This window comes from Ursus maritimus, unplaced genomic scaffold (assembly GCF_017311325.1).
Source record: "Ursus maritimus isolate PB19 unplaced genomic scaffold, ASM1731132v1 scaffold_5, whole genome shotgun sequence".
NCBI classification, from domain to species: Eukaryota; Metazoa; Chordata; class Mammalia; order Carnivora; family Ursidae; genus Ursus; species Ursus maritimus.
The window spans coordinates 49,173,055-49,200,701 of NW_024426663.1; the positions used below are offsets into that span (position 1 = coordinate 49,173,055).

At 40.3% G+C, this 27,647-nt stretch overlaps 1 long non-coding RNA gene across 1 annotated transcript in view; it reads left to right on the plus strand.

The window, feature by feature from the left end:
- Window positions 1–27,647, plus strand: part of LOC103663702 — a 312,394-nt gene that overhangs the window by 43,120 nt on the left and 241,627 nt on the right. Inside the window, exon 2 of the long non-coding RNA XR_005832501.1 lies at window positions 14,736–14,894. This is a non-coding gene — a long non-coding RNA (uncharacterized LOC103663702). The remainder of the gene's footprint in view (window positions 1–14,735; window positions 14,895–27,647) is intronic.

Genomic DNA, 27,647 nt, shown 5'->3' on the forward strand with positions numbered 1-27,647 from the left:
AGTTACTGCACTAATCTAGCAAAAGATAATCATGGCATAAACAGTTATCAGGGGTGTGCTTGCTGAGCTCATCCAGAAGGGTGGGACATTGAGAGGGGAAGTCCAACCCAGACTTGGCCTATTCTAGAGGGAGTGCCTTTGCTTATTTGCGTGAAAGCATCATTTGCTCTAGTGGTGGCTTCGGCATTGATGTTGGCTTGCACTAGGGTGGTGGTAGATCTGTGTCATTTCTTTCCCCTTTTTTGGTTACTCGATGGGTCCTACTAATCAGAAGGGAAATCTGTACCAGAGGAGGAAATGTATCAGATTAAGTATATAATATGTATAAAACTTGTATGTTTGCAAACCTATCCATTTGCCTCTATTAATGGTTGGAAACACTCCATATGTTATTGAGAGAGACCATATCAAATGAGTGGGTTTGGGAGAATACGGTGTGCTTGCTTCCATACATAAAGACAGAGGCTAGGTCTGGGCAAAGAGACTGAAGAGTTTTTACATTTCTGTATCCCAAAAGTGACTTCAACTGTTTGGGGAGGGTCTGGATGGTTCTCAGCTGCATGTACGCCACTCCTTGGAGCCCAGGTTAAAGGGACTTGGCTAGGTAATAATATGATTAGATAAGCCATATGTAAATGAGGTCAACAGTCATCACCAGGGATGTAGATATGAAGAGAGCCACTACTCTTTGAGGGAGGATCTCAGCGCAATGTAGAAACAATGATTAGTGGACAAGGAAGGAGATGATGAGGAAGGATTCAGTTACTAACTAGAAGGGACATACTGAGCCTGTGTGTTCAAGTGTGTCTCCCTTTGACAACTGTGCCAACTAGACAAATCAACCAGGTGTTTGTGATGTCCCATGGCCTCCCCTGTCCTGCCTGTTTTCATCTATGCATCGGAATAAATTTTAGGGGAGATGATAGCACCCATCTTACCTTGAAACATAAAACTTTCATAGAAAACATGTGCTCTGCTCGGAATTAAGTGACTATATTAGTCTCTGTTTATAAAGTATCAACTGTGGGCCAATACTCTGCTGTCTTTCGTCTTCATTTCAACCTCCAGCATGTAGATTTTATCGCTTCCATTTTATAGACCAAAACATGCAGGCTTGGTGAGGTTAAGTTGACCCAGCCCAAGGTCACAGGCAGGCTTCGTCCTCTCACATGTGTTCTTGCCACAATAACATGCTGCTGCTCCAAGATTCTGGGCTCTCACTGCTCAGTGTGGCGGTAACATTGTATTAGGTCCAATAGTTCAAAGCATTGAGGTCAGCCTCCCGGGATTTGAGTTCTGACTCCAACACTTGGGCAAATTGGGCAAGCCTCTCTAAGCCTCATTTTCTTCATTTCAGAATTGGGAATCACACCTTACTACAGAGCCTGGCCTGATGTAATGGCAGGTGATTTTTCTTTTTCTTATTTTTCATCATGTGCTTTGAGACTCTCCGTGCCTTCATTGGAAACATCAAATAGCTTTCCGGAGACTTTGAATTCAAGGCAGAGGCTAAAGCTGTGGCATGTTCCCCAAGCTAGCACACTGGTTCCACAAGCACAAAAATGTATCACGAGCAAATGAATTTTGAAAAAAACCCTTACAGAATTGCGATGCAAATGAGCATATTAAAAATGGTGAAGTCTTGTAAAAAAAAAGAAGTTCTGTTTGGTTCATTGTTTCCTACATTGATACCACCTTGGAAACAGTTAATGTTGTGACTCAGTACCCAGGACTGCATAACTCCTGGGTTTGAACTCTAGCCCGTTAGGCTTTGTCATATTCGTCAAGTATCTTAACTTCTCTGTGCCTTGGTTTTCTCATCTGTAAAACAGAACAATAATAGCATTTTCTTCATAGGGTAGTGTGGGGATGAAATGCATGGCAAGTGACTGCTCATAGAATCCTAATAAATCTGAGTTCATGGTTATCACCACTATTTGCTTAAAAGTATGCACACCGATACTGTGCATATTTTAATGTAGCCCAAATATTTGTTTCTGTATTTTATTACTGTTACGGTGTGTGCCTTTTTACTATATGTGGCTTTATACTGTGAAATTAGGTGAATGGAGATAGGGATGCATTAGAACAGGAAAGGGGACCTCACCATTGCTTGAAAGAAGATTAAATGGGGTCATGGACTTGGGAAAGTAGAAAGTTCCACTCAAGTGTGAAATAGTTTTTACCCTTCTTAATGGAAATTTCGAGTACCTGGTGGTGGAGGAGTTGGGTTGTGTCTCACACCTCTGCCCAAGGGCCTGCTGTCACTACCTCCCAACTTTGAGGACCCTTCACCCTCCCTCCCCTTGCGAATCCCCTCCCAGCCATTCACTGCTGCTTCGAAGAGCTACTGCCAGGGGCCAGTACACTAAAGCTTATTTTAACAAAGTATATACTGTGTGAGTCATAACTTCCCTTCTTTCAGTGAAAGATCAAAATGGGTTTTGGGCTCCTAGTAGTGAGCCTATCCCTCAGCCCTCATTTGAAGTCTGTATTAATGGTGTCTATATAGATATGGCAGAAATAGAACTTCGGGGGATCAAGAGCTAGATAATCATTAATTTGCTTCTGTGCATCACCGATGGAGAGTACAACCATGGCTACTGGTTACCTGCTGATAATTGTTAATGAATGAATGTGGTTATCAGGCACTGTGCTAAGCTCTGGGAGAGCGAAAGAGATGAGTGAGGCACAGTCTCTGTCTTGAAAATCCCAACATTCAGCTGGGAAGAAAATTGCATGTGAACAAATAACTTGAAATCGAGGTAATTTTCCAAATGCGTAATAGGTGGGTAAGCAGGATACAATTTGTTACCCTGGCAGCGGTTCTAATACCACTTCCCCTTTGATAGAGCTTCCTGGTATCTCTCTGTTAATTCCCTCCTTCTGTCCTCTGCAGTCTGCCTCTGCCAGACAGTTTCTCAGGGTGTATGTGAGAGAGAGGGAGGGAGTGCTGCAGAACCCGAAAATGTATGGAGAAGAACAAAAGAAAGACTTGCTGGAGAAGTTTACGTGTTACGTACCTAATAAAGATGGGAGAGAGGAAAGCAGCGAATAAAGTGCTGGGGTCCAGGAGGAGAGGCTTCATGACGAACAGGGTGTCTGGTGTTTGAGGGCTCCTTAGAATTAGGATATGAGGGATTGTGTTTAGCCTGTGAGGGTTGTGCTTGTTCAAATGTGGCATCCCTCTGAGACGGGACCATAGGGGTCACGGTCTTCAGAGGATTATGGACCTGGAGTCTCAGAGGAACTCAGAGGAACTGGAGAGTTGCCCTGATAGGAAGTGATGGCTTTTGAACTTGGCCCCAAAGAATGGATGACTTTCAGGATGCCTGGGTGGCTCCTTTGGTTAAGTGTCTGCCTTCTGCTCAGGTCATGATCCCAGGGTCCGAGATGAAGCCCTGAATTGGGGGCCCCTGCTCTTTGGGGAGTCGTCTTCTCCCTCTATCTCTGCCTGCCACCCCCCCTGCTTGTGCTCTCTCCCTCTCTCTGTCAAATAAATAAAATTAAAAAAAAAGCATGAAGCACTTTCACTATATCATAATAGAGTCCGTAGAGAGACTGTCTTTTGAGCAGGGGACACTTTCTCAATAAAATTGGAGAGTGGAGCAGTGTCTTTAGGAAACTAAAGATAGCCTGACCACTGATCTTTTATTTCTCTAAAAACAAAGTATATTCTCTTTAGGGTAAAGTCAATAAGTATATTCTGTATTTTTGCTCTGTGATAAATAAAAGCTCCTCTTTAATTAAATAAGAAGTAGTGTGGGTTCTATAGGCAGTCATAAATAAGACTGGAAAAGCTGGTTGAGGTCAGAAATCAACGAACTAGCTTCTGATACAGCACTGATTTTTGTCACGATATTTCCTCCTTCAACTGAGTTGATCGTGTGGTGACCTGGATCCTTTGTTTGGCTTTTTGTGGTTGTAAGAAAGAGTTTAAGGGGCATTAGCTTTTTCCCCGTCGTGAATGGGCCTGCTGGCAGGGTTATTCCAGGAAGCCACTTTCCACTGCTGTTTCATGGAGGCCAGGTCCTCCTTCTCCTTGCCTTTGTAAAATCATCAGACAGGCATGTGATGTGCGCTCTGCCACCCGGAGCGTTGTAACTGGAGTGAGTGACCGACCCAAGGACAAGAAGGAATGCTGGAGATAACATATGGCGGGAGCAGTGGAATTAGCCTTACCTTGGCTGCTAGAGCAGCTCCAAGGCAGTTACCCTCCTTCTCAGACCGCTGCACTCAACGTAGTCCTTCCTCTTTTTAGAGCCTAGCGCCCCAACACTCTTGCCTCTCTTTCCTACTCTGATAATTTTCCAATAAGTCCCCTTTATCTTTAATAATTCAAAATATATTTGTTACTGGGAACCAAGAACTTGACCTGACCCTGGGGCCCAAAGCTCTCCTTCATCCTGCTGTGAGCAGAGCGATATTAGCCCAAAGACATGCTCTGAGGACAGCCCTTACTTAGCTCAGGAAGTTGATAAGGTATCCAAGAGTTCTACGCTTTGCAGCTATTTTTCCACCTTGCGCCGTAACCTCCCTGCAGCAAGGGCAGGATAATTATCACACTTTGCCAGAGAGCAGAATGGGAAGTCCTGGGAGGTTAAATGACAAGCCCAGGGCAGCAGAGCCAGTCAGTTCTTAATCCAAGATTAAAGTCACATGTTTGGCGTACAAGTGTGTATGTGAGCAGTAAGTTCAGCCTATGGACTTTTACACTGAGTGTGGAATAAGAGCACAAAGCCCTTTGTTATTGTGTCTTTGAAGGAATTAACCTCCTTCATCCTGAAGGAAGTGTCAGGGGAGTGACCGGGATCCTTCTGTGATGTCCTTTTGTTGCAGGGTCGGGAGTAGACACTAGCTCAGGTTTGTTTTTCATGTAACCCAGAGAGTGCTTGATGATTTCTTACATCTGTCACTAATTCTTCTCTTGCTGGGCAGAGTGACCACAGCTTCCCTCAGGCCCTGAAAACCGCTTAGGACACAGAAGGAAAAAAACAAACAAACCCAGTGAAGTCTTGCTTTCGGCTGATTCAGTGTCGGCCCCTGACCCCTGGTTCCACCCCTTCCCCTGCCCTCTATTGAAGTGATGTCAGTGGTCTTTGGAGCACACTTAGAATTTCCTTCTCTTTATTAACTAACACTTGTCATTTTTTCTTCCCTGATAACAAAGAAAATCATGTTTATTTTTTTTTACAGATTGTGAACTCCAAAAAAAAACATGCAAAAGAAAATTACTGATAATGTTACCATTCAGAAATAACCATTTGTGACATCCTTCTAGTCTTTTCTTCTATGTACGGGTTTATAGATAGGCTCTATATATCACACATGCATATATATGTAATATATATACATACGTATATGATACAATTGAAAAATAATGCCTGTAGGATTCTGTTTATATTTTGTAGTTTTCTTTTATTCACTAATGTATCAAGAACATCCCTTCAAGATTTTCGATGACTGTGTAGTATTTTAATCATAGAGACACACCATCATTTATTTAACATACACGCTATTGTGAAGCATTCATGTTGCCCTTCTTGCCACAGAAATCATCTCAATCCTCCTTAATTATATATCATTTGGATAAATTTTTACAAATAGAATTGCTGGCTCCTTGAGAAGACGTTGGAGGAACAGTTTCAGCTTCCTAATATGGCTCCTTGATCTTTTCTTAAAATGGCTTTGCAGTTTGACAAGTGTCTTATTCTGTTTGGGTTGCTATCACAAGATACCACCAACCGGGTAGCTCATAAACCACAGACATTGACTTCTCACCATTCCGGAGGCTGGAAGCCTGAGATCCGTGTATCAGCGTGGCCAGGTAAAGGCCATCTTCTGGGTGCAGACTTCTTTTTGGATCTTCACACACTGGAAGGGATGAGCTGGCTCTCCAGGGCGTCCTTAGTAAGGGTATCAATCCCATTCCTGTGGGCTCTGCCCTCACGACCTCATCACCTCCCAAAGGCCCCACCCCCTAATGCTATCACCTTGGGAATTAGATTTTCAACATAGGAATGTGGGGGGTGGGGGCATAGACATTTAGACCACAGAAGTAAGTTATCCTGAGGTGGGGTTGGTGGCATGAGAAGGTTTTTAGTGATAGAGAATGCATGCTTGGATTATGAACAGTTCATTAAAACTCAGGGCCTTGGAGAGTTAGCAGTGGTGCCCATGGAGGGAGGCTTTCAGGCCCTAATTCAGCCCAACACTGGACTGGGAATGGTAGTGAAGAACTAGTATAGACAAATGGGAACACAGGGTCTCAGGCTGACCAAGGCCCACACTTAGGGAAGCAGAGGACTGCCACAGATGCCTTGTGAGAAGTTTATGGCAATTCTCAGTTCTCTGACAGCGGTAATAACCCTCCTGATCTATGCCCAGCTGCCCAAAGCATCCATCCAGATGTGTGCTCCAGCATTTGGCTCACTTGTTAAGCTTCTTCCCATTAACTGCACAATCTCTGCATATAAATAAATCCCAGAATATTTTAGCCATCTGTTGTGCTGATGGCTCTTGGGATTGGGAACATGGAAATCTGAGACACTGAGTGCGCACAAGCAGCTTTGTGACCATTTGAAAATTCCACTCACTAGTATGCAGGTATTTCTCTCTCTCTCAAAGAAAGAGAGGGGGAGGTGGGGGAGGGGCAGAGGGAGAGGAAGAGAGAAAATCTTAAGCAGACTCGACCCCCCAGTGCAGAGCTCGACGCGGGGCTCAGTCTCACTACCCTGACATCTTGATGTGAGCCAAAATCAAGAGTTGGTTGCTTAACCAACTGAGCCACCCAGATGCCCCTAATATGCAGGTATTTCTTTCTGCCTGAATAGAAACCCCCAAATAACAAAAATAGCACCCCTACCTACTGCTGGAAAATGTTTTAAAAATTGTGATGATTCTCCTTGTAGTATCTTATACGGATTTTCTAGGAGACAAAGTTTCAAGCCCAAGTAGTTTATTGGAAGGTGCAAGAGAAATGGGTAGGTGAAGAGGAAGCGATTATGGGACGAGAAGGCAGCAATAAAGAGCTTATTAGCCCAGAGATGAAGTGGATGAGTGGAGCTTAATTCCCCTGAGAAAGTCTGAAATAACAATGCAAAATACAAACCTGAGAATTACTGTAGTTGAAAAAGCAGACACTAGGTTGGAAACAGACAAGTGGGAGATTTAGTGGGGCAAACGTCTATGAGAGGGTCAGGAGACTGTGAGCAGGAGCAGGAAGGGAGCACTCAGGCCGTGTGGTAGGGCTGATGAAGGGGGGCGGGGGGAAGGAGGACACAATAGGAAGAGCCTCAGACCACAACACCATTCTGAAGACATGGCATCTGGGCCAACAGAGAGTCCCCTGCAGCATTAGCTCACCGAGGCTGGAATGGCTCATGCTGGTACCCCCTCCCCCACCCCCCGTGCCCAGTCATTGCCTGGGACGGTCCAGCCCAGAGGGGTCTTCACTAGGGACTTAATTTTCCTTCTATCTCACTGGCCACTCTATCTCAGTTCCTTTTGCTGGATTATCTTTCTCGTCCAGATTTCTTAGTGTTGAGGTTCCTAGGTCATCTCTCTTTGGCTCTTTTCCTGTTTCTATTCACTCCACATGTTCCCTGCTAGTGTCAGGATTTTAATTGTCATTTATATACTCAAGATGTCCACTTTGAGTTTTATATCTCTGGCCTTGACCTTGTCTCTGAGCTCTCCACCTACATATCCAACTGCCTATTTAGATGCTGATAGGCATCCCAGAGTTAATAAATTTAAAATACAGCCCAACACAACTCAAACTTGTATATTGCCCTGATGTGTGCTTTTAATTCTTCCTCCTTTATCTCAACATAAGCTTCGATAAAGACAGGCGTTTTGCCTGTCTTATGTTCTATCCCCAAGAATAGCACATAATATTTTTTTTTTTAGACAAAATGAATAAATGATATTCCCTAGCCCTTGGGGCAGGAGACAACCCAGCATTATCTAAGGTGCACTCAGTATTTGAATACTTGACTCAGTCTCATGAGCTAAGCCGGAGGCCCCATATAATTGTTATTCAGTGAGGAAGAGTGAAGAGTTGGTACAAAACCCAGAGGCAGTAAAGAGTTTAGCACTTTAAAGAACACACACTACCTTAGAAGAGATAACAAAACCACCGTCCTAGCAGAGGATAGTCCAATGAGCACAGTTAAGCTAAGGATATTAATAGATTACACTAAGTGCTTTACATAAATCATTGGCCATAATCATCAGAACAGCCACGTAAAAGATACATACTCCATTACCTCTGGGTTGCAGCTGAGGGGTCTGAGCACTTCGGAAATTTTCTGAAATAAAATGATCTGGGATACAAATCCAGGTTTATCTGATCCCAGATTCCTTTCTCTTTTTATGCTGTCCTCTGAGATAGGAGTGAAAATTCAGGGGGTTGTTCTGAAGTATCTCTAAGCTCTGGAAGGGAAGCTGGGTCTATTCATGATGGAATAGCTTCTGTGACGGGAACCCAAAGAGGTTCTGTACTTAGATTATTTAAAGCAAAACGAGAGCAAGTCAAAGATTTGGGTCTGGGAGCAATTTTGTGTCAGGAGAATGCTTGGAGGAACCAAATGTGACATACAGTGCCCCATTTCCTGAACAGTCCCATGTAAAAACAGATCCGGTAGCCAACTCTGTGGGTGCTCCATTCACAGCCTCTTGGGTCCCTGTCCTCATGCACGATAACTTAGTGCCTGCAGGGGGTGGGGGGCAGAGTGCCCGATAATGGTGGCGCCGATAGACTGCGCCCATGGCGCTGAGAGGCCAAGTTAGTCAAGGACTGAGAAATTGCCACTGGATTAGGAAACCTTGGTGACCTGGAGAAGAGCTGTTTTGGTGGAGTAGTGGAGGCAAAAAAGTTACAGGAGCAGATTAAGGACTGAATGGGAGGAAAGAAAACTGGAATAGTGAGACAAACTCTATGAATGACTTGATAGCAACCTTCCCCATAAAAAAACAAAAAACAAAAAGCAATAAATAAATAAATAACCCACAGCTCAAATTCCATGCTTTTCTTTCTTTTCTCCCCCGCCCCCATGTTTTTCTAATAGTGCAGAAATACTGTCCTCAGGTATTAGACTTTGGAGGTATTGAAATATCGAAGAGCAGCAGGGTGACATAGGCAGTACGAATCCTATAACCTGTGTTTCAGGCCTCGCCTAAAATCTGACTAGGTTTATGGCTTTGATTAAGTCGTTCGCCATTTTCTTAATCCCTTATCTATACAACGATGATCTTCCCGGTGATAGTTTTGATTCAATTGTTTTCTGAAGAAATTAATTTAGTTTTTTCAAATAAGATCTCATTTTCTTCTCATAATACATGCCTGTTTACTGACAGTATCTTTAGTAAGGATATTTTTAAACAATGTTCTATTCTCCCATTTTAAGTTTTTACCTGCTCACAAAATCATTTCTATAATGGCTCTAGACGACTCGATTACTCCATTACTTCCCTTTGGATATGACCTGTCAGTTATCATTAATTTGTGTGTGTGATCTTGGCAGGATGTTGTGTCTACGGGATGCATTTTTGTTTAAGCCACTATTAACTAATTAGGACATAAATGTTGACAAAGGTAGTAGAGTTGGCATTTATAATATCCCATATTGTTTTCAGCTAGAAGTTTGCCAATATCTGGAAAATATTCTAAGGAAGTTTTTTAAACATGGCATACTGCTTTGTGTGTATTTTCCCACTCATTTAATGTGCCAAGGTATTTGAAAATTTTGGTAGTGTTAAATTTATTTTAAAATAACTTTTTTTTTTTTTTTTTTTTTTTTTTTTTACAAAAAGCATAAAATGGAATAAAGTTTAGTTGGGCATATTCTTTGGACCAAGATCCATCTAATTCTCTATCTTGGTTCTGCCATCAGCTATGTTAGAACCTTCTAGTCACTAGGCATCTCATCTCTAAGGCTCATTTTCCTTTTGTTTAAAATGGGAGACTGAGTCTTGTGAGGAATCAAAATATGCTTATAAAATGTTAAACACAGCATGCACAACTACGTAAATGTTTAGGAGTAAAAGAGCAGCTCACTAAGTTTTGAAGTGTTAAATGTTACAACCTGGTACCTGGCCTCAAGGAATTTATACTCCATTGAGAAGATGTTACACGGAGTACAAGGGAATTTATGGGAGCTGGTTGGACCTATGAAAGCCAAGAGCTAAGAGGATGCAAGAAGGGAGGGAATACCTCCAATGAGGGGTATTAGGGAAGACTTCATGGCAAATATGATATTCTCTTTATGTGTGTATGTATGAGAGAGTGAGCGGAGGGGGGGAGAATCTCAAGCAGTCTCCATGCTGAGCATGGAGCCTGATGCCAGGCTCAGTCTCACTATCCAGAGATCATGATCTGAGCTGAAACAAAGAGTCAGACACTTAAACTGACTGAGCCACCCAGGCACCCCTGTGAGTATGATACTCTTGACAGACAGATGTTGTCTGGTGGGTAAGGCAGGCGAAGGGAGAAGAGAAACGTAGGGATGAGCTAAGGGAAAGGAAGGAATGACTTTGCAGGCAGAGCAGCTGGAACGAGGAATGGTGAATAATTCCAGGTCTCTGGGGCAGAGAGTGAGCATTATGTTGAATTGTGAGGTGAGAGTGGTGGGTGCATTGAGGGTAGATGTAGGGAGATCATGGAAGATTTTAAAACCCAGGCTGTGGTGTTCATACATTTTATAAGCAACGGTGAAAACAAAGTTTAAGGCAAGAGAATCATAAAATCAGGACACTGAAGCAGTAGGTTGGAGGATACAGGGGAACCTGGAGGTGGCATGTTTGGTTGGTGGTCTGGGGGGTAGTTCAGATGAGCCATAGTGAAAACACTTACTGGGTGGGGGCATTTGGAATTAAAGGAAAGGCAGAAATAGATCTAGCTTAGAGGTGGCCCTCCAACAACCTGGTAGCCATGTGGGCACAGGCAGTGAGGGAGGGAAAATAATAGAGCTGATCTCAAGGTTTCAAGATATGAGGATATAGAAGATTTGAGGACAGTGTTGGTAGAAGGAGGTAGACTGGGGGCTAAAACCCTCATGCCTCTAGGGACTGGGCAGGAAGGGGCACGAATGGAGTCAGTTAGATTGTAACTATGGGGGGGGGGGACTGTGGATACTGTGCTGTCTCGTACGGGCAGCAGCATCTCCTCAGCTTTGTCCAGCTTTTACCGTGGAGGAATTTCTGTCCAATATACCAGATCTTTAAATTTTGAAGAGAAACCAGAATCTCAAAAGTGAGAATAGTTTCTCCTGGTTTGTTTCTTTAAATTTGATTAGTTTTAGACACTGTGTGGATCAAAGCAAGGGGTAAGGGTTGAAAACTTATGCATTTGTAATTTTCCTGATTGCTTGATGTTCTCATCCATGTATCTGTTTAAATTACTGTTTGCATTTAGCATTTACGTGCACTTTTTCAGTTGCTTTAGGATGAATATTAGGCATACTTACTGTTTACTGTTAGTACATATCCCAAGTAAATGGTCCATTTGTATCCCAATGGTTTCTCCTGCAAGATATTACTTTCAAGAGATCTTAAGAAGTGATGAAAACATTGAAAATACGGACTTGGAAATAATTTTTTTTTTTTCAGACTGGGGTGTGTGTGTGTGTGTGTGTGTGTGTGTTTATGTAGTTTCAGGTAAAAGGCAAAGTATGGACAATTACATTTTTGAATAGGCTGAACTTCTGTGACTTGAACTGCAAGCACACAAAGAATGAAATTTAAAACATTTAGGGAAGAGCACAAAGAAAAGAACAAGATCTGGGTGAAATATTTTTTTTACTGGATATCAGCAAGCTGATTTCCCAACTTAATGATAAAAAATGACGTGTATTTTATATGGGGCTATGATGATAGCTCAGTTGACTTCATTTTAACCAACACCTTTTAAGAAATACCATGAAATAAAAAGCATTGGGATAAGGCAGATTGGAGGCATCATTTACAAATATTTGAACAGATCCTTCAATATAAGCATTCACATCAGATCTGCCCGATGTTGGTCTTTACATAGCAAGTTTTGATGTCATTGAAATAATGGGAATAATTTTTGGGGGGGGGGGTGGAAATATAATCTGTTCCAGTATAGAAAAAATAAGACTATTGTGTTACTGAAAGAAAGCTAATGGAAGAGAGTAAGATGTGAGGCATAATTCTGAAGGTGAAATGGATCATTTGATTCTCTGCCTAATCATTTCATCTTCTCAGTGTGGTATTCATCTTGCAGCTGGTTGCCTGGTAATCTGGTGATTATTAGGGACAATCATGGTGTATCAATATTGAGGGTACAGGTGACCATGCATGTGGTCCCTGCTCTCTTTCGGGCTGAGTAGGTAGTAATAGATGGCTTTCAGGTCTAAGAGGGAGGGTTTTGTTGGGGCAGGATAGAATGCTGGGCATCACATAATCCCACCTCTACCTCATACTGCCTATGGCTCTTGGGAAAGTTATTTTACTCAGACGATCTCAGTTCCCTCATCTGTCCAACGGCAATAACCTCAGTACCTGTCTCTCAAAGTTATTCCGAATCTTACATGAGATTATATATATAAAATGTACAAATGCGGGATATAGTTATGCTCAATTTGAACAATACTACTCTCTTATTAAAAAGAACAAGGCTTGGTTTTTGGATGCTGATTGGAAAACCTGAAGTTGTTTTTTTAGAAGCTGAATTAAATAACTAATGGTGATGTTTAATAAATCAGGTGGAATTCCTGAGTTGGACTGAAAAGAAACTTATTCTGTGTAATTAAACCAAAAAGAATTTGTTGTAAGGATATCTGTGGTACACAAATTCACAGGGTGATTCAAGACCTTTATTTCCAGCTATTGTAAAATTCATGTTTTTGGTGTTTTTGTTAAAACAGACACTACTCACATCTGTCTTAAAATTGTCTTAATAGATAGAGCAACTTAGGACACCTACAAAGTGAGTAGCGCTCCTAGGATTGGGTAGTTCCTAGCCTGTATAACTTTGTGGATTCCTAGACACTTTGTGAGTCCTCTACTTACAGAGGAAGTCTTGTACTCTTAGTGGGGATTGTAGCACAAAGAAAGGTGCTTGCCCCCTGAAAAGCTAGTCCTGAATACAACTTCTGGGAAATATAACTATGAATGGAGCAGTAGAAGACATAATTCTACTCATGCATATAGTTTTTTATACATACCCCTTTACAACCCATACTACCTTGCACTGTATACGTACCTGCAACAAATTTTCATCATGAGCTGTCCTAAAGGAAAATGCACCAAGGTGGAACCAATGTTCTTGCTGTAGGGTGTGGTGTGTGACATTCAGAGTTGTGATTGGTAGGAAGAATTTAAGAGCACTAGACTCATTGCTTGAATTGTTCTGGATTGAGAAAGTGTTTCTGCGGAATTGCTTCATTTATCCATTAGTTCAACAAATTATGAATGTAAATTTTCCGGGTACTGGCTAGACACTGGGGGTAATGTGATGAGCTCTATCGGTACAATTCTTACCCTTACTGACTTAATACTCTAATGGAAAAGATAGACTTTTAAACAAACTATAACAATTAAGTGTCATAAATGCTATCATAGAAAAAGTATAGCCACTTATGGAAATGAGTAGAAAGAACACCTAATGTAAGGGTTCTGGGGGAAGTGTTACCATCTTGATTTTGATTTGACTCAGTCCCCTTTAATGAAATTATTGGCTCTTTGGCCCTGTGCTGTAACTAGGCACCTAGAGCAATTTCTAGGTGAAAACAATTAGGGACCTCACATAGGAAAATGACCACCTTTATTTCCACTAAAATTGGGATCAGTGACAAAGGAGGAGGGAGGAGAGTTGGAAATGTGTCTGACAAGTAAAACATGTGTTGCCATGTGCTTGTTATAGGCAGAGATAGATAGATCTAGATATTTTTTCATGGATGACATAAAACTTTCAATTAAGATCTCAGTAGGCATTTAATATAAAACTCCTACATGAAATTTTTTTCATTTGTCTTGATCAACAAATTGTTTCCTGGGGTGATAACTACAAATAATCTGATGTGGCAGAAGGAAGAGCATACAGCACTTATGTTCATGGATAAAAGTGTGCTGGCTGATGGCTCTGAGGTGCCAAGGAGATTCTGGTCAGGGACAGACATGTGGTGGGTGGAAGGGGTGGGTGGATTGCAGTGGTTATGATTGCCATTTTAGCACAGCCATGTAGGGATGCCAAGAACTTGACAGCATGACACAGAGCTGGAGGGGAAGACAAGCCAATTAGGGGTGGGCTCCAATTCATGGTTGACAGCCAAGGATAATTTGTGGTTAACAGAGCAGGCAAGCTCACACTCCACACGTGCATACGCATTCTGGAAGTGTTTTAAGTGAGATTATCTCAGTGGAGTGTGTCTAGCTTTGAACTTTAGTCACTGACTGGTTAATATGCCAGTATCTCTTTGTAAGTTCTTTTTGAGTACTTACCTCAATTGAAATAGTTAAATATAGATGTGATAAATGAGTTTATTCTAGACTTAAGGCCTTTGCACTTGCCACTTGCGCTGCCTAGAACAAGCTGTCCTCAGATTGTTCTATGCAGCTTAAATATCACTTCTTGAGAGACTTTCCTAAGGTCCTGTTTAAAGAAGTTAGACTCAATTCCCGCTATATTGAATCGTGTTATTATCTTGTGGCATGTATTACTTAAAGGAATTGTCTAAAGATTTTTGCAATTTTATTTTTCTTTATTGTAGGTATTCCCTTTCTGGTGTGGAAGCTCTCTGAGAAGGACCTTCTCTGTCTCATTCGCTGTGGGACCCTCAGAGCCTAGAACACTCACTGGCACTTATCTCTCTATGCTTGTGGACAAGGATCCCATCTTAGACAACTTCTTCAGTCTGATGCCCAGCACAGTAAGTGGATGTAAAAGATTGCCATTAATGTATAAATTTATCTAATGACAAATAGCATTAAGTTTTATAGAGGTGACTGATACTGAACATCTTCTAGGGAAAAAAAGGGCCAGTTCACTTAATCAACTTTTAAATTAATTTAAAACCAGCTGGAATTTTTGTGTATGTGTGTGTTCAGCTTACATTTGAGCACTGTTTTGTGATAGGTGCTTTAGGAAATCAAAGAGAAGAGTTAAAGTAGCTCTTGCCTTTTAAAATCTTATACTCCGTTGTAATATAGCAGATGAAAAGCGTTCTTCCTTCTTCGGAAGTGGTACTTAGCTGTGTTCTTGGATAAATAACATTGAAAGAATGAATAAATGAGTAAAAAAACCAATGAGTGAATAAAAAAGAGATGAATTAGTGATAGGAGTTAGAACAAGATACAGCTAATTGTCAGAGTCTATTGCTAGGTGGGGGGTTTGATCCAGTGAACTTTTTGATGCATAAGGTAGTATGAATTTATTTATTTTTTTATTATGTTCAATTAGCCAACATAGAGTACATTATTAGTTTTTGCTGTAGTGTTCAACAATTCATTAGTTGCGTATAACACCCAATGCTCATCACAACACGTGTCCTCCTTAATACCCATCACCCAGTTACTCCATCTCCCCACCCCCCTCCCTTCTGTAGCCCTCAGTTTGTTTCCCAAAGTCCAGAGTCTCTCATGGTTTGTCTCCCTCTCTGATTTCTTCCCATTCAGTTTTCCCTCCCTTCCCCTATGGTCCTCTATGCTATTCCTTGTATTCCACAGATGATGTGAATTTATTTTTTACCCAGTGGAAACCAGTGATTGTTTCCTTGTGTTCCTATCATTGTTTCTTACTTGTGTGCATTGTTTTCGACACCCCCATGCTTGGAATGCCCCATGCTTATAATCTTTGTATATACAAAGTCTGTGTGCTGAAGAGAATAATCATATATCACCCTTTCTGTGTAATATTTTACTACCTCCCTTGTAGTAAGTAATTTCTCCTATTTCTGAATTTCAAGATTCTCTGCCTGTGGTATTTAACCCTTTCCATTGCTGATTTATCTGAGTAGCCAACTTTCAGTAATTCATTCAATAAATATTTACTGGAAACATATTCCATGTCAGGTAAAAGCTAGTTTTGGAGAAACAATGCGAGCAACCGACATGGACAAGGCAAATACTAGTTTGCCCTGGATTGTAGAGTTTAATAATAGAGCACAGTATTAATGGCTTTTCTCTGTTGAGCACTTTAACCAGTTTGACAAGATAATTATTTTAGCATATTGTAGCAGGTAAGGACATAAGTTTTAGGTTCCATACCTTATGTTTCCACTCCTGGCTCTATTGCTTAGTAGGTATGTGACCTTAAGCTGATAATGCAACCTCTTAAAACTTCTGCCTGAGTTATTTATTACCACAAATAATGCTGTGTAATAATCCATATGAAAGTAGATGAAAACAGATTTTATTAAGCTCACTGGGTGGTTATTCGGGTCTGGGCCAGGCTAGGCTGGTTTCATTTTGGCTAGCTGAGTTGTCTCTGATGAGCTGACAAGTCAGCTGGGCAGATGGAGCAGTCTAGGATAGCCTCACGTGGGATGGCTCTTCTCTGCGTGGTCTCTCGTCCTCCACTGTGCAAGCCTGGACTTGTTCATGTGGTGGTCGTGGAGCTCTACACCAGCTGGTCATCTGGGCTCAGAACCGGAGGTGTCACGTCTGCTACGTTCTCTTGGCTAAAGCAAGTACCAAGGCCAAACCAGATTCACCAGGTAGGGATTCCACCTTTCTATGAGAATTACCGGAAAATTACATTACATAGGATACGGATACAGGGGGCCGTGAACAATGGTTGGCTGCTTCTGTACTCCATTTAGTACAACCTCAGTCTACAAAATAGAGATGATAACAGTACCTACTTTTACAGGTGGATTGTGAAAATTATATGAAATTGTGTGCAAAGGCTGGGATGTCACCTGGCACTTCAGAAATGTTAGGAATTTGTTATTATATCATTTATCCTCACACCAACCACATAGAAATATTACCCTCATCTTACCAGAGAGTTTAAGTTCCTTGTTCCTGATCACAGAGTCCGTTGAGCCAGGATGCAAATCAAGGTTTGTTTGAAAACTTTGTAGCAGAAACTTTCTAACTGTCCCCTAGATCTGTTTGTTTCTTTGTGCGTGTGTGTGTTTCGACACATAAGCAGACTACATACCAGCCAGCCTTGCCGTAGGTGTGATTCGGTCTAGCCCACAGTGAGCAGTATGGCTCAGGAGGGAGCGAGTCCAGATCTCTGAATCTCCATTTCCATAGAGGAGAAGTGCCTGCAGATGAGAAAGTCTGGTTTTGAATTTTAGTGAGCCAGAAATAAACTTTTATTGTGAACAGCCAGTGAAGTGTTAGAGTTTGTTTAGGCAATAATGTGCTAAGTGCTACAGTTAAGTGGTAACAAACTAGCTGTAACAAAGTGACTAATACTGGCTGTAACAAACTAATAGTACCTGTACCAATGGGTGTAACAAACTTCCACTAGTGGTAACAAACTAGCCCGTTATAGCTAGTTGTTACTAGTGGTGACAAACTAAGCAATACAGAGTTTAATTTCTAAAACACTGTGCTGTACAACTCGAGAGTAAAGACTATTCTGGTGGTATTTGCACACGTCAGATACTCTGAAATTCATTGAAGAAATGAGAAGATTCTAAAACCAAACGTAAGCTGCCTGGTCCTATTTGCTCTTTGTCTTCCCTCTCGGTCTCTGATTTCTCTGCCTTACGTCCATTCAGAGAACCTTGTTCCTGGTCAAACCAGACTGACTGTAGGGGTAATGTATGTCTAAGCTGGGCTGGAAGATCAAATTCTGTGGTTAGAGTATCGTTATTACCATCCATTTTAATCTACATGAACAAAAACACACAGTATTGTCGTGGAAAATGAAAAAAAAATATTGAGGTGGTTTTTTTCTGTAGATGGAAAATGCCTGTTTCAGGGCCTCTATTGTTCAATTCTGAGGACATTGTCAGGAATTAAGGGGTTAGGGAAGTTCTTAGAGGATTGTGAAAGGGGCTTTTAAGCACTCTCTGTGGAAAAAGTTAAAAATGGAAAGGGAAGGAAATTAATAATCAAAGAGCATGAAATTTACCCTCCCATTGGCCCAGAAAGAAGAATTTGTACTAATTGGCACCATTATAGAAGCTTTAGCAAGACAATTGGGACTTTAAATTATGACAATTCTAAGAGACCTCAGCTATTGACATTACTTGAAGAATTTGCCTTTTGTCTTAGAGGTTCATAGAACCATAGAGAGGCAGACTATACAGATTTGGAGCCATGGAATAAGAAGTCTAGTTACATGTCTTAAAAAGACAAAAATATAATGAAATCTCAGTGCAATAGAATCCAACTTTTAAAAAATTGCCATTTCTGTTTAGTAACTCACTTTAAAAGAAAGAATAATAATATAGCTAACATTTAATGAGTACTTACTATTTGCCAAGCACTCTGAATTGCATGAGAAAGAGGAAAATAATAAAATTGAGATGAAATTAGAAATTTTGTGAAAGCAAATTCTTTTTACGATGTACCAGATACCAGGAACGTTTTGGGTAAAGAGAGTAAACTTCAAGTCTTGTACTGAGTTTTGGTTCTGGCACTTGGGTAAGCATGTTACGTCTCCAATCCTGGGTTAATTCATCTGTAAACTGGGAATAATGGTAACTTCCATTAGGGGTCAATAAGATAAAACTTGTGAAGGTACTTTCTAAGCTACAAAATGTAGGGCACACAATGATACATATATTAATCTCTTACAGATATACACGCATCTAATTTATTTCATTCACAGTAGGTCTGGTGTGAATAAACAGTACAACAGAGGTTTGAGAAAACTTTAAAATATTTTTGTGATGGTTCACATTTGGAAAACACCCCATATGTTGTTGATGTCCTTTATTGCCCAGTAAACAAGGGAAAATCCACAACCAAATCAACACATCACAACAAAAACACAGCTCTAACACAGAGCAAGGGACAATGTTCAGAGACATCTGCAGATGATTGTTACATGATGGAAATAGTAAATGAGCTAATTCATTAATATATTTCATTTATTCCAGTAAGTCATTAGATACTTAAGGGAAGTGGCTTGTGTCAGTTCTCTTTTCATTAAATATTCATATTTTCTAATGGAAATTGTACTGACAAATTGGGTAAATTGAGCAACTTAGAAATTTATGCCTCAAAAAAGCGGAGTTTGGGAATTCCCAGCGGGCGAGCTAATGCTTAAATCATTAACACTCCATTGATTTTATAATTAAAAAGCTGGAAAGTAAATACAGGGTGTGTTTTAAATGTTATGATAGCTGCTTGTCTTGATGCTTACATCACAAGCCTTTTGATTGAAGTATCCATTAGCTCTGCAACCTGCCTCTGTGATTGCTTCAGAAGAGCGCCTAGATTCTCTAGCGACAAAACCCCTCTATTGTGTCACCTATAAGGAAAAAAATACAAATGAAACACTTTGGCCATTTAGGAGTGAAGAAAAAGATCATTGAGTTCTAGAGAGTTTGTATATGGGATACAGTTCTTACTCCTGGAAGGAGAAAGGGGATGAGTTTCTGGACAACTAAGAGAGAAACTTAACCTCAGGGCTTTAGTGTTAGTCCGGTAATTGCTTAGCAAATGCTTACTATGTGCCAGCCCCAGAGCTCAGGATACTGTCACGAACAAGGAAAACGTGGTGCCTGAACTCAAGGGACTTGGAAGGTAGATAGTTAAGCAGATGGTAACAATGCAGGGAGGAATGTGATGGCAAGGAGCTGTGAGAACACAAGCAAGGGGACAGAACAGCCAGGGAAAGTCTTTCTGATAGGATGCCTTATGCTAGAACCTGAGGAGGAGCAGGAAGTAGGAATGTTCCAGGCAGCCGTCACAATATGGGCAGTAACCACGAGATTAGGAGTATGGCACATTCTAGGTACTGAAAGGCAGTGTGGAGAGAGCAGTGTTGACTCCTACAACCAAATGTGAACCACAAATATGAGTCCTATAGGCAAACATGACTGTATGATTTCAAATTATCTCGTAGTCAGATGAAAAAAGTACAAAGAAATGGATGAAATTAACATATATTTTTAGCCCAGTATATCCAGATATTAGCATTTCAATGCATAATCTATAAAATACTGATGAGACAGTTTACATGATTTTTTCATGCTAAGTCTTTGAAATTCTCTATGTATTTTCTACTTACTGCGCCTCTCAATTTGAACTAGCCTCATTTCAAGTGCTTTGCAGCCACATGGCTACTGTATTGGACGATAGTGGGCTAGACAGTAAAAGAAGGGATTCAATGCTGAGAGATGGAAATGGACATGTAGAAGGGAGCCACATCCTGAAAATTTTAATTTCTTCATCTGTATCCCACTTAATGAGACTGAGTGGTCTTTGGTCTTTAAGGTCCTTCTAGCTGTAAAATTATGTCTCAATGTGGGACTGCAGAGAACTGTCCTAAACTGAATGTTCTTAACATTTCAAATGTATTCTGTTACTGTTGTCATCTTCTTTTTAAATTACATGCCTCACCCGGAATGCCATAAAGAATGCACTTACTCTCACATGAATTTTTCTTTAAAACCCATTTCTCTTGGTTCATTAGGGCTTTGGTTTGACAATATCTATAGCAGACTTCGATGTCGTGGATTTTGCCTTAATTTTGCTTTGAGACGTATCATTCCTCCATTCTCAGTTCATGTTGTTCTGGTGTGGCGAGCCATGTTCTGAGTCTACGGGCGGTTGTGTCTCAGGCCTAAGCCTCTGTTCTTGGACAGTGATTGATTCAGTGATGGAAGTGCCACATAAGTCATGTTAATCAGGTCCAATCAGAGCTCATTCGGAGGGAAGTTTGCTTGAGCTATTCAAATAGAAGTGGTTTGTTCTCTTTCTACTGCTGAAAGTATTAGTAGGATAGATGTAAATTTGGTGTTAATGGCAGCCTTTTTTGTCACCATGTAAAGGGAGTTTGCTTGAGAGTGGAGGAAACAAAAGCAGAGTAAAGAGATAGGAGAGCTAAAACATTGAAAAAATGAAAATAGAAACAACAACAACAAAAATCTTTTGTGCTCCTGGATCCAGCTGTACCTGATTCAAAAAAATCTCCTTTTGGACTTGCCACTTTTGTAAATGTCTGATATGTTTTATTTATTTATTTATTTATTTATTTATTTATTTATTTATTTATTTTTTCTGCTAATGATTCTTAATTGGGGTTTCTGCTACTTAGAATGAAAAGAGTACTGGCTAAAAACTTAAAATAGATGTATTGTCACCCTTAATACAATTTCACAGAATGAACCCCAGAATTATGTTACAAGACCACTTTGTTGAATGGAAAATTCTAATATCTGTAAAAATATATTTCTTCTCATAAGCAACTATAGTTATTCATTAAGGCATTTGTCCACTTTATTCAACAAATGTTGATGACAAATCTACTCTTTTAGGTACTATGTTCTATTTTATATATTATACCAATATTTACTTGATGGTCTTTCCCAATGCTCTGTAGTCTTTTGGTGGGTAAAATATTCTTCCCCAACCCCAAATAAAACTAAGATTTTGGAACTAAAAATAAAAGCAAACTCTGTATGAAAAGAGTTTCATTCTTTTTTAAATTATGCAAGTCTCATGCTCTTTAAGAAGAACGATTAATTCTCCCAGACTCCTCTTTTCCTACACATCCCATATTAATTTTCTCCATAATTTTCTGACTATAATTTTAGAACACTTAAGAATTGATCATCTCCAAAAATTATGACTAGAATAAATGGACAGCAAAAAAAAAAAAAAAAAAAAAAAAAAAAAGTCTAGGACTAGACCTTAATCTAGTGAATCAGAATCTGTGGGGAGGATAATTTAAAATGAATGTTCTTGGGCTCCTTCTGCTCAGAGATACTAAATGGGAGACTTTGGGGTAGAATCCTAGAATTTGCATTTTAACCAGCCCTCTTGGAGAATCACATGGATACTAAAGTTTTGGAATTACCTGTTTGCTCAGGAAAAAAAAAAAAATTCCGTAAGCATTCTAGGATATAGCAAAGGCACAGGTTGCCTGTGAGAACTGGATCATCAGCATTTAACTATAATTTATCTGCTTTAGTCTAATAGCAAATAATTATTTTTAATGATCATAAACATTTCACATGAAAGAAATACTTTCTAAATATTCACATATTAGTGTGTGAACAGAATATTATTTATTAATCATGGGTAAGCACTATAGATCATCACCATAATTATCAAATTTAATTATAGTGTCTGACTCTGTCTAATGAGGGATTAGCAGACTAATATTAGCTTAAACTGGAAAAGTTAGCTTTTACTACATTTTTCAAACAACAAAAGTGGCTTGTTCCTAAACTCTATTCTTAAATATTTCATTCCAGTTCTTACTTGGTTAACTTTTTTTATATCTTCACATGAGTTTGGAGTTTTCAAGTTTATTTTGAAATTTGTATTGCCTTAAAACAATTGGTACACTGGATCCTTGTAGTAAGAGTGAGTATGAGGATAAGATCTTGTAGTGTCAACAGAGCCCCCTGAAGTTGGGATTTGGATAGGAGGATGGAGAGAGAAGCTCACAGTGGATGCCAACTGGAAATCTGACTGTGCCCACAATACTTTCTGTGCCCTGGTAAGTTTTTGCATAGTTTATACATGGAGAAAACACCAAAGCTAAATAAAGCAGGTGAGAACATATTTCTTTCTCAAGAACTGATAAATAACTCTAAATGTTAGCTTCTGTTTCTGGCTAACTAGCTTACCTTTATTGATTTCATTCATTCAGTGGTGTTGATAAGGTGACTGCAGTATGCCAGGCACTGTACTAAGCACCTGGGATGGAATATTGAACAACATGGACATAGCCCTGCTCTCCTGTGGTCTAGCATTTGGTGATGGTGCTTATCTCTCCATCTGGTCCTATGTGCAGGGGTGCAGAGCATAGTTTTTCAGAGTTTTCAGAACATGATTTAGCTCCCACAAATTAAAGATCTGTTAGTATACTAGATATTTCATCTAACATGCATGATAATACCTGGTTTTATATATTGTAGTACGGTGCCTCTTCATCCAGTGTCCCACACAAGGAATACATAGGTTACTCCGTTAATTATTACTGCCAAACTACTTTCTTGCAGAGCATCCTGTCACAAATAATACAAGATAATTGTACCCTTTACTAAGTTACAACTTCACACACTGTAGCATGCAACCCCAGTGTACTTCATTAGGAAGAAGTTTCAATATGCACATTGACCCCCAGAATAACTTGAGGATCAGGAGGGCTGTCTTGAGGGGCCAGCTGTGACGTGAACTACTTGTTAGGTTTCATCAGCTGAAGTGAGCAATTATAATCAGTGCCACTGAGGATGATAATTAGACCAGGTCAAGCCGGTGTAAGCACTTGCCCACCTCTGCAGAGTATGGCTTCTCAAGGAGGAAGTGCTCACAAGGAACAGTTGAATGAATTGGAGGGCCTGGCAAGGTCTGGCTAAGGCCTGATAAATTTCCCCTAACTTTCCAAGCTTCTTTGTGTTTTCATTGACAGGAAGATACGGTTTTGGGGTTTGGTGCCTAGGAGAGTCAAATCCATCTTTTCTAGTTTTATAAAGCAATTGACAGGAAGAAAACATTGGTGGTAATATTGAGGCCATAAAAGCATTGAGTGGAGTTGGCTTTAAGGAAATGTTTAACAAAATTGCACAGGACCAGTCGCATCTACATCCTACATTGTTAATTCTGTGTTCTCTGATCTTGGGCAGACATATTGGTTAAGCAGTTCTTTGTTATTCTTTAATATTTTCTTAAGACTTGGAATTGCATCCCGCACATGCAAGTACAAGACTTAGGATTGGCAAATTTGTCATTAATATTGGGATAAAGTTGACATTGATTTTTCCTTTAGCAGAGCCAGAAACGTTTCCCCTCACTTTCTATTACTGAGTAAGGCAGCTTCTACAGGCCTTCTTTATGACTTGGCCCCTGGTAATGGCAGTAAAACCAGTTAACATAAACATGATCATACAGTATTTTACACTATACAAAGTATTGTCATAGATGTTTTTATATTTGATTTTTAAAGCTATGCTGTAGGGCATTATAGTTAAACTCACTTTGCGGACGAGGACATTAAGGCTCAGCAGAAAAGATCTTCAAGGTCACATGCCTTGGAAGAGGCAGACCTAGCCTCTTAATGCAGTTAGCTGTTCCCTTCCCATAGTGCTGAGTGCCGCCCTCAGAGTGAGCTGCGGCATCTTGTGCTCTCCAGAGTTTTTGGATATATCCAGTAGGAAAGGTGAAGAAAATGCAAGAACGTGAGCAGTAACAACGATAGCGTGGTTGAGTGTTGCGTGTGTGCTCTGATGGAATGTGACTCTCAAGTCTGCTATTTATTAATTGATCTGGAGCCAGAAATTTAAATCCTCTAAGACTCAGTAACCACACCTATTGAAAACAGTAGGCAGTTTTTAAAACTGTGAAGGTCAAACAGTATTTATCTACATAATAATATTAAGGTGATGGTGAAGATGACGATGACCACTGACTTGGGATACTAGGGATCTCTTAAGTATCAGATATTTTACATACGTGATCTCTAAGTCTTCTAATAATCCTGTGAAATACATATTTTAATTCCTAATTTGTATATGGGAAAATGAAAACCAAAGAACTTATGTGCGTCGCTCTAGATCAAATGGCCAGCAAGAGCCCATGTTAGAATTTGAACCCATATTGGCCTGGCTACAATACCCATGTTCTTCGCTTAAGTTGTTCTAAAGCATTCTTTGAAAGAGACGAAACCCTTCAAAGGATCCTGGCCAATGACTTCACCTGAAATCAACTATCACCTTATTCCCTCAAATCCTTGACGTCATGAGTACCAGGCCCATGTCATATTCTGGTAGGATTTACTGTATAAGGAGTATGCACAGTAAATAAAATTTGAATTTTATCGCTTAGCACAGACAGTGGGTTGCTGTAATGAAAATGCTACTTTCTGTGCTTACGAGCTCATATGTGTTACCCTAGGTTAAAAAAAAAAAAAAAAAGGAAGAGCAAATTCATAGGAAACTATGTCTTGGAAAAAAATAATTGAATGAAAACCCAAATTGTGCCCCTATATTGCGACCATGTACTTAGCAGACCAGCAGATTGTATTCAGGCTGACAACTGAAGGGCCTTTGATGCTTCTTTGAAGACCTTACACCTGTATTCTTAGATCTTTGCCTCCATAAATCTGGAGATTATCAAGAAAAGCATTCTCCACATTTCATAAGTGAGGAAGCTGAGGCCCAAAGAAATTAAATTTCCTACCGGAGATCACACAACAAGTGGAATTGGGTTCTACTTCAGTTTCTCTCCATGACCCTAGATAGCACAAGGGGTGGGGACTATTTCTTAGGCTGATTAAATTTGTGGATGAAGATAATTTCCCTCCAAGGCATTAGAAAAGATTACTATAAAAGGGATTTTCCCCCCCCCCAGTGGTACTGGTCTTCAACTTATTGGGTATAAACTGAGTCAGAAGGCTCAGGTTCCAGTACTGCTCTGTCCCATACCAGCTGATACCCTAGGTCACTTACCCTATTTGGGCTTGCATGTCCTCTTGTGGAAAATGAGGATAATAATACTTAGCTGACTTTCTTACAGGGTTATTGAGAGCATCTAACCCGAGGCTGTAGGTCATAAGAAAATGATCTCAGTATCCAATTTGTGGCTAGACTCCAACCACCCAGCATACCCCTGTCTAAAACCCGCCTTTTCTTAATTAGACCACGAATTCCCTCTCTCCCATTATGGGCAGTCTTGGAGAAGCTGTGAATGAAGGTCTTTGAATTCCTAGGAAGGCAGTCAAAGGTGTCCTAGAGCCCCTTGTAGGTTTCTTTCTCTGGATTCTTCTTTACCCACACCAATGCAGCCATAGGGCAGGCACAGAGGAGTCCATTGTAAACATCTCTTGATTGCTCCTGTGAGAATTCCTGAATTTATTTGCTATTTGGTGTAGAAATCTATCCTTCTGGCTGCTAGCTGATTTCCAGAAGTTGAAAGCAGTTCTGGCTTATCGTGAGTGGGAGGTTTGCAGGAAAACAGTGTGCAGCAATAGGGAGAGGCTCTCTGAATTTGTTCTGAGTGTACAGCTAATGGGCACCTATCTTGGAGAGAGATTTTTATAGCTTCCTACATATACTTGGTGAAAAATTAGCCTGGATGTGAGGGGGGAGAGGCTTGTCAGTTTGGCTTCTCATCAAATTCATTTTTGTTAAGTAGCTAATTCTTAGGTGTTTTTACAGTTTATTACTAAGATATGTAAGTCTCTGTTGGCAGTCTTGGTTAATAGCTTAATAATCACTGCCCCCTGCCATGTAAATCCTCATTTTTGCCCCAGCAGAAGTAAAAATTTACCTCCAGGGTTAGAAGCAGGTGAGGGTGACAAAAAGCAGCCATGGGAGGGGTGAGGATTTGGGGCTGTTTGAAGACAAAGAAATGCCCTACAGAAACAATTTTCTAAGTCACTGTTTTGACTTGACAGTGGCAGTGACTTAATGGGAAGATAGTGTGATAATGAACAGTGGCTGGGATCAAGAGGCAAGGGTTTATTAGTGCACGTGTTGTGTGGATTTTTTCAGTTCCACTTGTGTGTCCGCTGCCTTCTCTACAAAGCAAAAGCAATTATTCATAATTTGACTGCCATTTGTATCATGCTTAATGATTTAAAGCTGTATCTTCACATGGCCCAGCTTATCACAGATGGGCTGTAGATTTAATGAGGTGATGTATCCTGGTTCTGTCACTACCCAGCTCTATAAGCAAGGGCAGTGACGTAACCCTTTCAATCTCAGTTGCTCATTTGGCAAATGGGAATAATAGCAACACACACCTCATCATTTTGTTATCAAGATGACTCTACTTAGTGTCTGCAACAGGCTCAGCAGGGTACAGTAATTATTCATTTAATGTTAACTGCTATGATTTAGTAGAAGGGCATGAAGATATGTGTGGATGGGTGCTGTGCAGGACAGTTGCAATGTTATAGGATTCCTGTTATCAGAGGTTTGACAAACTGTGGGCCCTGAGTAAAATCTAGCCTGCTTCACATGTTTTAGAAAGTTTTATTGGACCATGGTTACGCTCCTTTGTTTGCATAAAATCTATGGCTCCTGTTGTGCTATAAAACAGAGTCAAGTAGTTATGACACAGTTCCTATGTCCTGTAAAACTAAAATATTTATTATCTGGCCCTTTATAGGAAAAATGTGCCACCCCTCGTGTTTGTGAAGAAAATAGATAAAAATCCCGATTTCACCTAATTTACATTTAATAACAGATTGGTTGCAATTTGATTTATTCTTCACCCTACTCATAATTAATAGATATTCAAAAGATTTCCACTCGTTTTTCCTTTGTAAGTGGTTCTGCTATAAATGACATTGCAGACATGAGAATCTATCCGTAGGATAGGTTCCTACACAGGAAATACTTAGAGGTAATTATTTGGGTCGCCTCAGATGATGTGCTTACAGATTTACTGATGGGACAGAGTAAATCCCACCAAAGTTGTCAGAACTGAGTACAGAATTAAGCTGTCAGTTCCAATTCCCCATAACAGAATTTATCATTAATTAGCTTCTTTGATCGAACCAGAGGTTGCAGTCCCCAAAGAAAAAAACACAACACTGA